Here is a 12,736-nt window from a genome sequence, read left to right as displayed (position 1 = left end):
GTGCACAGGCTTCATTGCTCCGTGGCATGTGGGATCTTCCCGGACCAGGGCTCGAACCCGTGTCCCCTGCATTGGCAGGCGGATTCTTAACCACTGTGCCACCAGGGAAGCCTAGAAATGAATAGTTTTGAGTCTTTGAAAATAGTCATACTATGAAATTATATCTGTGTTCCACAAAAGTTAGTAATTGGAAAAGGAATGAATGTCTAGTTATAATGACCTCATTGGCTTAATGTATCACTGGGCTCTAAACTTTGAGCTTCCTCTGCAGTAGGAACTTTTATGGCATGCTCTCCTGAAAACAAGTCATGTTATAGCAGCTGTGTTGAGTGTGTATATGTGGTGAACTACTGGGCTTGGACATTAGACATAATTTATTTTTGAGTCTCGTTTTCACTCTTACTGAGGTCTGTATAAGACTTAGACACGCCCTCTCCTTTGACAAGTCTTTCCTTGTTGCAACAGATTCTATAAGTTGCTTGTTGGTTGCTGATGCATCAATTCAGAAATAGGCTGAGTGTTATTTGTAATGAGGTGGATAGACCTGGAGTCTGTCGTACAGAGTGAAGTAAGTCAGAAGGAGAAAAACAAATACCGTATGCTAACACATATATATGGAATCTAAGAAAAAAAAAATGTCATGAAGAGATTAGTGGTAGGACGGGAATAAAACACAGACCTACTAGAGCATGGACTTGAGGACATGGGGAGGGGGAAGGGTAAGCTGTGACGAAGTGAGAGAGTGGCAGGGACATATATGCACTACCAAATGTAAATTAGATAGCTAGTGGGAAGCTGCCGCATAGCACAGGGAGATCACCTCTGTGCTTTGTGACCATGAGAGGGGTGGGATAGGGAGGGTGGGAGGGAGGGAGACGCAAGAGGGAAGAGATATGGGAACATATGTATATGTATAACTGATTCACTTTGTTGTAAAGGAGAAACTAACACACTATTGTAAAACAGTTATACTCCAATAAAGATGTTAAAAAAAATAAATAAAAAATAAAATAAAATAAAATAAAATAAAAAAGAAAAAGAAATAGGCTGAGTGGTGTGGCCCACAGGCAAAAGCTTTGTCTTTTCTCCCTAGATCACAGCAGAGTGACGGCCAGGGTGGGAAGGATTGCTGTGAAGCAGGGGTCCCCAACCCCCGGGCCGCGGACTGGTATCGGTCCGGGCCTGTTAGGAACCGGGCCGTGCAGCAGGAGGTGAGTGGTGGATGAGTGAGCGAAGCTTCACCTGCCGCTCCCCATCACTCCCCATCACTCGCATTATCGCCTGAACCATCCCCCGACACCGTCTATGGAAAAGTTGTCTTCCAGGAAACTGGTACCTGGTGCCAAAAAGGTTGGGGACCACTGCTATAAAGTATTTTCCCAGGTTTATTTTGATGGGAAGGCAGGGGAGCTGAAAGAGTGTATTTTTCAGGGAGTTCAGCAGGACAGAAAAGGCACATGGAAAACAAAGGAGTGTAAGGATTTAGTTCAGTTTAGGGTACTGGTAGAGTACGGAAATGAATGTAACCACGTGTGCTGGGGGGTTATTGATTTAAATACAGTAGTAATTCTAAAACTCTTCTTGGGGGTTGGCATGTTGACCCAAACAGGGTTCAGGAGAAGCAGGTTGAGCTTCTGTTTCTCAACATCAGTGCTGTTTCTGCTGCCCTATTCGATAGTCTCCATACTGGTAGAGCGCCGTTTCTTTACATTCTTTCCAAGAAAAATTGCTTTATTCTCATTAAGAAACGAGTAAGCCTTTGCTCATGGCTTATTTTATTTTATTTTTTTTTTTGGAATTAGCAATTCTGTTAGCTAGAATAGATTTACCTCATTGTCTTATCTTTGTTTTTAAGGAGTGCAAAGATTGGGAAACCTTTAAATTGTAATTAGGTTTAAGCACTTGCTTTTTTTAATAAATGTATTTATTTCATTTATTTTATTTTTGGCTGTGTTGGGTCTTCATTGCTGCATGTGGGCTTTCTCTAGTTGCGGCGAGCGGGGGCTAATCTTCATTGTGGTGCACGGGCTTCTCATTGCCGTGGCTTCTCTTGTTGCGGAGCGTGGGCTCTAGGCGCGCGGGCTTCAGTAGTTGTGGCTCGTGGGCTCCAGAGCACAGGCTCAGTAGTTGTGGCGCATGGGCTTAACTGCTCCGCGGCATGTGGGATCTTCCCGGACTAGGGCTCGAACCCTTGTCCCCTGCATTGGCAGGCTGATTCTTAACCACTGTGCCACCAGGGAAGCCCTAAGCACTTGCTTCTTTAACTTGACTTACTGTAGACCTAGATTTTAAATAATTCTGAAGATTAATATGGACATTGACCATATTGAATAAACTTGTGTAACCAGATCATAGTAAGCAGTTCTATAATTTGGAATGAGACACTATTCCAAATTATAGAACTGCTTACTATGATCTGGTTACACAAAGCTGTTGGTCACTGCCTCCTCTCCTTATAAACTGGCTCTGTGTGCATTGTGGGGGGGAATGGGAGAGGGAAGGCCCCTTACCAGCTGAATGGCTTGGGCAGGTCCCTAAAGGATCCTCTCGTGGGCTCAGGACGTGTTGGTAGAATCTGAACCAAGGGATCATCTTATTTCTATTCTGGTATTTTGGTATTTTGAAGAGACATTCAGGGAAAACTATGAAACCATTATCTTCATCCTGATATTCAGCCTAAACCAGACATATTTTGGGTCCATGTCCTTTTAGGTCTTGACATGGCCTTTGGTAGACAAGAAAAAATATGAATTTTCTACTTAAAATCATTATACAGATTTCTTACTGATGTCAGAGTGTTGGAGCCAGAATGGAAATTTAGAAATGGGTAAAATAGAAGCCTGTAGCTTTCTATTTAGTTTGAACTTGAGGCTGGGTAGGCTTGTGAGTTTTAATTGAACGTAAGAAAAGAGTGAGTCTAGGAGAATAAACCCAATATATTAAGAGAGTGTTAAAACCCCAAGTTGTTAAATATAGTTGAAGAGCACATTGTTGTTTTGTTTTTTGGTTGAGGGAGAATGTGAGGCTTTCATGTTTATTTGGATAGATTTTGTCTGAGTGAAAAGCCTTGTGTTTAAATCCTACTCAAAGCATAAAAACATGTTTAACTGAATGTAATCTCCATGTACTCAACTTGCTACCCTCTTTGGAACAGTCTCACACACTAAAATAACATAAGGGAGGATAAACTAAATCAGAGGTTAAGACAGATATGCTTAAGTGAGCTTTACTATAGCTCCTATACTAATTAAAGCAAGTTGACAAAATATTTTGAAAGTATTAGCTTCCCTTTTGTACAGGACTTAGTGTCTTTTAAAAATTTTTAGTAGAGAAAGATCTCAAAATATTTGAGAACATTTATTTTAAAACTTTTTTAGTTTTCACTTCAAATACCAGTTAGTCAAGAAATGATTTTTAACCCCCTGGTGAGTTTGAGGTATGGTTGTGGGCACAGTGGTCCGGGTCCACTCCTTCGCCTTCTGATCTGCACTCTGCACTGCCCCACAGAGAGGGATGGCAGCTGAAGCAGAGGCTTGGGGCGAGGGCCTGGTGGGTGACCAGGTGGGAGATCCAGCCTGGGGACCTAGTTGTGGAGCTCCTTGATCACAGCCAAAGGACATGGGGCTTCAGTCTGGGAGTTTCCCAGGTTCCTGAATGTGTGTGTGATGTCGTCAAAGTGTAATTTTTAGAAGGCTCATTTGAAGGTGGTGATAAAACTTTTTTGTTTTTGTATCCTCTAAAAGAATTTGAGAAAACAAAGCTTCTTTTGCATATTAATACTGTCACACCCAGTTTTTTTAAAGGTTTAAGTAAATGCAGAGGATACAGTCTCCGGTTTATTGTAAATGGTGTCATTTTAGTGTATTTAAACAGAATCCAAATATCATAGTTTATTGTAAATGGTGTCATTTTAATGTATTTAAACAGAATCCAAATATCATAATAACTTGCTAACCATTATCAGCCATTTAAAAGATAATGGTCAGAAATTTTACATTTTTTCTTTATTTTAAAATTCTTACCCAGAATCTGTCTGATCCGAAGAAAGAGTATCGTCCTGCTTGAAACTCTCTTATTGATCATCTTATCATTTTTCTGTAACAAAATATGTATTTAAACTTAAATCTGTATTAGGAAGCACTTCTGGAATGACAGAAGAAGGACATCTAGAAATCTGCCTTTCCATAGAAACAATGAGAACACTGGCAAAAATGATTAAAATTAACTTTTCAAAATTCTAGAAATTAACTAAAGGCTTGTAATAATCCTAGGAGTGTTTATTCGGGAAAATGATTGAATTGTAGTAAGAACAGTGAATTTTGTTTTCTTTTAACTTGCTTTATTCCCATTCCTTCTCCCTAGCAAAGGATGGGACACTTATTGGTTTAGGGCATTTAAGGAAGTCTCTGTCCAGTTATTAGCTGACCACTAAGCTAACTGAGCAGAACCTTCAGTGGCTACACGTGACGAAAAAATAGAGACTTTACAGAATTAAACGTCACTAAACAAACAGCAGTAACAACAATAGAAGCATGTCCTGTAAGGAGACAGAATCTGATTTTGAGTTGCCACTTTATGTTATTTAAAGTGTCCAGTTTTCAACAAAAAAGTATAAGATACTCAAAGATATAGGAAAATATGGCTTACAAATTTATTCAACAGTTGCAACCCCTATGTTAGACTCTGAACTGGGCACATAACAGGTGTTCAAAAACGTTATTTGAATTGACTTGTAATGAGCTGATTTTCAGAGACCCCATGTATTTTCTTTCTTCTGTAGTTAAGTGTTTAACCCTAAGACAAACCCTGGTGTTTTTATTACGTCTTCTAAAACAGGGTCTTTATTAAACGATAGCTATTAAAAGAAGCCATACATTTGCCCAAATGAGTGTTTATTAATATCCTGGAAAATTTGAAGGCTCTTTCTTTGGGTACTTATGTATAATAAACCTGCTAAGAAAACTGACTTATTCAGAGACCAGATCACTTAGAAATATTTCCTATATGAAGTTTATCTGTATAGTTTGAGTTTTTACAGCATTTTGAGAATATAACTATTGTACTGTTTTGCAGATGTCCAGATCTCTAGAGACCTGTATGTAGTCAAGTACTCATATTATCCTGTATTTGACTTCTTTTTTTTTTTAATTTAGGTATATTTTATTTTATTTTTATTTATTTATTTATTTTTAAACATCTTTATTGGAGTATAATTGCTTTACAATGGTGCGTTAGTTTCTGCTTTATAACAAAGTGAATCAGTTATACATATACATATGTTCCCATATCTCTTCCCTCTTGTGTGACTTCTTTATAGTAAAGATTCAGAAGATTTTAGTGTGTCAGACCTAGTAAACTGGTGTTAAGTCTACTTATCAGGATATGCTGATTAAAAAAATCTGGCCTCAAATCCATAATATTTGCAGATGATAAACCTTTACCATTTTCACGATCAGTTGCGATGATGGAAGAAATTCAGGGTTGTCATGCACTGTATTGATGTTCCCTGATTCATTCCAGGAGCATAAGGAGGAAAGTGGAAATGCTGATGGCATCACATCTGTGCACAGAGTGGAACAATATATCCTGGTTCCAAATACTCATTTGTGTATATTTTTCTATATTTTTCATCATTCTTTTTTAGTCCAGTGTCTGTAAAAACGATGAAGCAAACCTGCTGGACCCGCAAGCTTCAAAACCCCGTGTCACTGCAGGGAGAAGATGCTCACTGAATTTGCTTTGATGCTAAGCAGGGGGGCAAGGGATGATTACTATCTTAGAGAATGTGGTCAGAATTCCAAAAGGTGTTGACAGATTCCTGCCGTGGCTAATGCTGAGCTGGCCAGTATTCAGAGTGACGTGAGAAAGGGCAACCCATAAAGCAAACAGGTGTTTACTGGCAATTGTAATTGCCAAAAGGATGGGTTTACAGTGGATCTCGAGGTTCATATTTAACTGTTAAAGAACTTGGTTAGCAAAAGCAAGGGTCTTTTGTTGTTGTTCACTGTAGAAATAATATTGCATCTAGAGTAGGCGTGTGTGTGTGTGTGTGTACACGTGCATGTGTATGAAATTACATTGATAAGGTGATATCTAGTTATTCATAGATACGCTCATGTACACATATATATGACCGCCTGTGCCTTATTTCACTTGGCACCTTTTATAAACTTACTTTTTCTTGTATTCTTATATATGAGTACATGTATCTATGATTAGTTTACCAATGAATATGACTTTTATTATTAAAACAAGTTGTCGTTATAATTGCTAATGCCATTAATAAAAGCGAGATGACTACAGTAATCTGCTATTCTTGCTATTAAGTTCTTACATTGGCGTTTTTTCAGTAGCCATCCTAGGAAGATGGAGTTGGTTGGATTCTTGTAGTTGTCAGTGCTGATGTGACCCTGCAGCCAGGTTCAGATTGTGTGGCCACATCTGTAATACTTGCAATTTCTCAGTTCATTGCTCTTTTTTCTGCCTCTCCCCTTAGAGCTAGTCTCTGCAGTGAACATGGGATTCTCCTTTTCATATTTTCCAGAAATGAATTTCTGGGTTTGCTAGGTGAGGGGGGAGAAGGGGAGAAGGGGAGGTAAAGAGGCTGCTGTTGGGAAGAGCTAAGCGGAGGCAAGACTGGGCCCACGTGAGGATGCCAGTGCCCGGAAGAGTCTAGGCTCTGTGGGTTAGAGCCCAGGAGAGAGACCCCCCCCACACACACCCCCAGAAGAAGACAAGGCAGGGTGGAGTTGGGGGGAGTCTGAGCCCACTTCACCATGTCTAATTTCACCAGTGAGGCTGGGAGCAGGTGATGGGGGAGGCACCTGCACGGTCCAGGTGGGGCAAGGAGGCCAGAGGGGCCAGGTTGGCTGGCAGAGCTGAGGGGCAGGAGCCGGCCCGAGATGTGTCTGAGAGAAGCCAGGTACGCTGGGAACAGTAGAGGCCTGAGTATGAATAGCAGAGTGGGAAGCTGGGCCGAGGGGAAGTGGGTGAGAGGCGTGGGCTGTGGGATGGGGGAGGGGCACGGAGCGGGTGAGCAGAGCGGCTCCAGGACCCTCCGCTTGTGCCGCAGGCAAGGCAGAGGGGGCAGCCTTTCCTGAAGGTGCTGTGTTTGTGGGGCTCCTGGGGTCGTGGGTCAGCACCGGCCTCCCCTCTCACTTTGCACCCTGCTCTGGGCCGACTTTGGAAAGTGAGAAGGGAGGGGAGCACCTGGGCCCCCATCAAGTCCAAATTTTGACACGTATTAGGCAAAGCTGATTTGAAAGTTATGAGGAGAGGTGGGGAATGGATTTTTGTTTGATCATTTGTAGCCTCCTTCTAAAAATAAAGTGGCTTTCAAAAATACATGTAATACTATAAGAAGTAATAAATAAGTGAGAATATTAGTAATAGAGATGATACTGTTGGGAAAAATAATGGACGTCTTGAGGCATTACAAGAGGTAGGTCACAAATGTGGCTTTCAGATTTCCAGCACACAGAGGAAAGAGGCAAACAGTGGCCTCAGTGGAAAGAAGCAGTGGCCTGCGCTACAGTGTCCATCAGATTAACAAATGAAGCAAAACAAAACCAGCGACTTATAAGATGTTATAAAATACTGAGCAATGTCCATGACCATGTCCTTTCATAAATAAAACAAATTTATTAGGCCTGCTCACGTCATTCAGAACAGCCTGTCCAGGGAATAAAACAATGTGGTCCAAGTAACCAACTCTGGGACACCTGGCTTGACTAAGGGATAGCTTTTATCTAGCCCAGGGCTCACACACCCAAGTGAATCCAGGGTCCTGGCATATGAGTAAGTATATGAACGGGGCTGGAGTGGAGGCCTGGATGACCCAGAGAGGGCATGATACATCTAAAAGGCATTTACACTTCATAACAAAAAACCCTGTACTGGTTTAATAAGACAGTGCAGGCCAGACCACCCCACTGGAAGTCTGATCTAGAGGAATGTGTGGACATCATCTATGGACTCTTTCTTAAAAATTGTTTCTCTCAGTTGAGCTTTTGGGAGATATTGAACAGCAGTGAGTTATGGATCGTATTCTTTGACAGGTATCTGGTCTGCAGATAACCCATGTTGCCAGTTAATTATGCAGCCATATGTTTTACCCGTTGGACAGACTGGGGGGAGGTGAAGCCATTTGTCTTTTAAGCTGAGGGCTTTGGGAATCCAGAGGCAGGGGGAGGGGCCAACTCCACTGTGGCCTTTGGTCTCCAGGCACCATTCTGGGTGCATCAAGAGAGAAGTAGGTCAACGCTTTGGGCACACTGTGCTTATAACTTAGGTGGTAAAATGGGAATTACATATAAAAAATATGATTTAGGAGTTTTGATTATGGCCATATTTTGAATATTTGTGCAGGTAAAGGGGAGGCCATTGACAAGGATAATCAAAATCAGGTTCTAGAGTGTTTCAGAGAAGCAAGGAAAATGCTTTAAATTTGGATTATAGTACTTGAGGATGATGTGAAGTCTTTTCTGGGGTCTTTAGCAGTGGGATAGTTTAACAACTGGGCAGTGTCTTTGCAGTTATATATATGCACACATACAGGCACACATGCACACACTAGTGCACATACACATATACTTAATCTGGAGTTCTGTTCCCATCCTATGGTGTTGTGGTTTGGTTCCAAGAGCTCTTGGACCGACCTCTCCTTCAGGGTGAGTGCATGCAGTACATGAAATGCTAGGGTGCTATGTAGTTCTCCGTGATACAGGGCCCTCAAGATCTAAATCTCCCAAGTAGGAGAAAAGGCAGCCTGCTAATTTATTTCCTAGTACAGTGTGATCCCATTATATGTGAATTGAATTATGCAAATTTCAACTAATGACACATAAATAATAATAAAAGCTTCACATTATATGGAAAATTTCAACAGACACATTCCCCCAAGTTATGCATCAAGCCATCTCATATTTTCAAAGCCAGCAGGTCAACTGAATTATAAAAATGCTTTGTTACCCAATGTCATTACCTTTTCTTTTAAAGAGAAATACCTACTAACCCTTGGCAATATTATGTGAACTCTTGTTGTTTATAGAACTTTTTCATGGATTTTGGTGACATTTGTGTTATTATTTTAAAATTAACTTATAATTTAAACCTTTATTATAGCTTTCAAAATATCCAAGTATGCTAATACTGGTACTGAAAAACATCCTGAAAATCTGTAACTTTGGAACAGAAATGTGATAAAACACTATGATATGCCATGCTGTCAATTTATGAGGTACAACTGAGAAATATTAGAGGTAATGCTGATATTAAAAAGCACCAGTAAAGTAAAAATACAGCACAACGGCTGCAGATTTATGCATTCTGAGGATGCATTTCCCCATACTCTACCCCCAGACTAGGGGATAATCAGTCTTGAATTATGTAAGTTCTTTAGGAACACATCTCATGAATCAAATACAGCCATGCCTTTTGTGACTCCCTGTTATCCAGGCTTGGAAAAGATTGTTTAGGTTGAAAAATACACATAGCAAGATACTTATTTGTCTGACACTGAGTAGAAAATCTTTAAGGGGTTAGAAGAAGTAAATTTTCCTTCTTTAAAACTTGTCAGTAGATATTTAGTGAATTATTTTATGCACACCACCCTGCTTTGTTTGTTGTAGGGAAGCAGAACATTTCTTGCACTTATTTACGGATGGAGAAAGGACGGTCACTTCCTGGTTGTAGCTTTGCTCTAAACACATTCAAAGTCCTTTGGTTTTACATCAGGTAATGTAAAGTGGTAAAGCTTTTAATAATAATTGCTTATATTTAAATGACGCTCGTTATGTGCTGGACACTGTCAAACTGCCGTAATAACCCCTTTGATTTTCACGGCAACCCTTTCATGTAGGTGCTCGCTCTTATTTCTGCCATTTTACAGCTGAGAAGATAGAAGCACAGGGAGGTTAAGTGACTAGTCGAAGGTCTTAAAACTAATAAGTTTAGAGCTGAGAGTCAATGCAGGCTGGCTGGCTGGCTCCAGAGTCCGTATCCTCAGTCACCATGCTCTGGCCTCTCAGGAAGCTCAGCGATGAGGATCCTCTGGTCAGAACCGTCATACCCCTAGGGGAACTTGCTCTGCAAACAAGGGGATGTGTTCCCATGTAAGAAGAATTACTGTATGCAACAGATCCCTGTCGTAAAATAGTTGTTCAGAAACCCTAAAGTCTGCCCTTGGTACCTGGATGCTGAAGGAGGGTAGAATAGATTAGGGTAAGTCTGAGGAAGTGAGGGTGAGGGCCAGGCTCTGCCCCAGAGAGAATCCTGTGCTGAGTCTAGAAGGCCTGCTGCGACTCAGGGGCGGAGCAGTGAGCTGTGCTCCCCAGTGGCCACCTTCCTGCCCTCTCCCTCCTCCAGCACTCAGTCACTGCAGAGTCCGAAATCCGACTGGGCCGTACTTGCCTTCAACAAGACGTTTGTTAGGCATGATACAGTCTTCACAGTAGTGGGTTTACAATGATGAAAATGACCGAGTCCCTGCCTTAGGCTTTGTCTAGAAAGCCTCATGTGACTTCAGAAGCCCCTCCTCGCCCCTCCACCCCGCCGAACTCCCCATCTTCTTGTGATGCCTGAAACAATTTTAAGAGTGGTGAAAACAGTACATTTCACAGTTAAGAAGCTGAAAATGGCAGTGTCTGGTTTGGGGGCTTCCCGTTAGCGTGAATGAGTTTGTCAAGAGCTTTGGGTTTGTTGGCCAGCCAGTGTAAATGACTACAGTCAGGTCCCTCCCTTTTACTAGGTGGGGGAGGACCGAGGCCTGAGTGGGTAGGAAGGATACAGGATGAGAAAGAGAGTGACAGACTTTGCCCAAGTGACGTCAGCCTCATTATCTTATTGTCCAGACTTGAAACTACTTGAGATTTTTGCCCAGAATGAGGTGAGCCCTGATTATTTTCACTTGGGCAGGGAGAAATAGAAGCTGAGTACGGAATATTTGACGGTGAAGCCGTAGAAACAGGTACTGGAGCGTTCGTATACATTTTTTAAAACCATGCTGACTTTGTATAAAGGAACCTTTTCTCATTTTGCTTGTTAGTCAAGCTATCACAGCTCAGAGTAATGTCCCAGGGGAGGTGTGTAACACAGGCGCTCACTGAATGTGGGATTCCCTTCTTTCCACTTCCCCCTTAGAGGTGTGGTGGTATCAGGTGTTTATATTCCATTTATACCTCTGTGGGACTGCTGTTCTTAAGAGCTAGGAATTTTGTAAATTTAGAAATGGCTTTCAGGAAACAATCAAATACATTTCTATAATATGGCTAATTTGTTACAGGTGTGATTTTTGAATGCCACCAGTCCTGTTTTTTACAGTTAAAAAAATGTTTCCTATATGTTTCAGTAAATTGTAAGACTTAGGAATTTGAAAAAGAGGCATGACATTATTCATTTACTTACTTTCTAAACACCTAGTATGTGAAATGTGAAAATACTTTTAAAAGAAATATCAAGTCCGTCTCAGCATTTAGAATTTAAAATTTTGGATATCGTGAATGCAAGGGTACTGCTAGGTCATTCTTTAAATTTGATTTCCTTAGTCCTGGGTTGATATCACTTTGCTTATTGCCATTACATTACAGAGTCACTGCCTTTGAGGCTGTTCCTCTGAAGGATTAAAGATAAAAGCAACTGAACTTTAATTGACTAATTAACATTTTAAGATACTAAAGGTGTCTACATTTCAGGTGACTACAGTTAATTTACCCAGTATACATAACACTCTTCTACTTCTTTTCAGTGTGCTTCCCTGCACTAGTCTTTCTACCTAGGGTTACAGCCCTCTCTCTCCCTTCTGCTCTGCTTGTCATGTGTGGGTTTCATGTGCCAGTGTCTTTTCAGTGCACCTTTATTCAGCACTGCATGTGTGCAAGGCATGAGCCCGGTGGTGCCAGGAGCACAAAGCTGAGTAATAGGCGTCCTTTCCTGAGTCATCACCCGGTGGGGACCAGCCACAGTGGGGACTCAAGTAAGGTTCAGTCTGGAACCTTCCTGGGGGTGGGGAGATCAGGATGCAAGGGAGGAGGGGAGTCCTGGCATCTAGAGATGGGCCTTGAAGAATAGGAGGAAGGGGAAGAGGTTTACTACGTGCCAGTCCCTGCTCTAAGCACCACCTGTGTATCAGTATATTTCATCCTTTTAAGAGCCATATAAGGTACATTCAGTTGTTATCTGCATTTTATACAGAGGAAGCTGACACAAAGAGAAGTAAAGTAACTTGTTCACGAGCACACAGCTCATCAGTGGTACTGCTGGGGTTCTAACCGAGGTAGTCTGGTTGCAGAGTCCAGGCTGTGAATTGCTACACTGGACAGTTGGGATTTGGAGAAGTGAAGATTAAGCGTTGTGACACCCGGGAGGTAGATGGGGAAGCCACGGTGATCATGGGGGTAGACAGGTCGGTTTGGGCCATTTGGCTAAGTTCCTGGAATCCGACACTGAAGGGGATGATTGTAACATAGCCATAGGCTCTGTGGGTCCCATCATCTCTGCCGCTTCGTTTGGTGGCATTTTGTATTATAGCAGGCAAGTCTGTCTTCTTTCCTCTGTGGTATTCAGGATAACCTAAATCCCGTGATAGTGTTTCGAGGGCCCTTTTGGAGCTACCATCTGAACTTGTTGGTTCAGTAGCTCCGTCGTATTACCTAGTTCACTGGAGTGATTCATTTTGTTTGTTTGTTTTTATAAAGTGAATGGTGTGGTTTTTTTTAAAAAATTTCATTTTATTTATTTT

The 12,736-nt window shown here is 41.6% G+C and overlaps 1 protein-coding gene across 1 annotated transcript in view; it reads left to right on the top strand.

The window, feature by feature from the left end:
• The window catches only part of HECA (hdc homolog, cell cycle regulator), a 42,802-nt gene that overhangs the window by 15,061 nt on the left and 15,005 nt on the right, over positions 1–12,736 (top strand). The window lies entirely within an intron of this gene.

The sequence above is a fragment of the Physeter macrocephalus genome, chromosome 10 (genome assembly GCF_002837175.3).
Source record: "Physeter macrocephalus isolate SW-GA chromosome 10, ASM283717v5, whole genome shotgun sequence".
NCBI lineage: Eukaryota > Metazoa > Chordata > Mammalia > Artiodactyla > Physeteridae > Physeter > Physeter macrocephalus.
The sequence above is the reverse complement of the archived record's forward strand: the minus strand, read 5'-3'. Positions and strand labels throughout refer to the sequence as shown.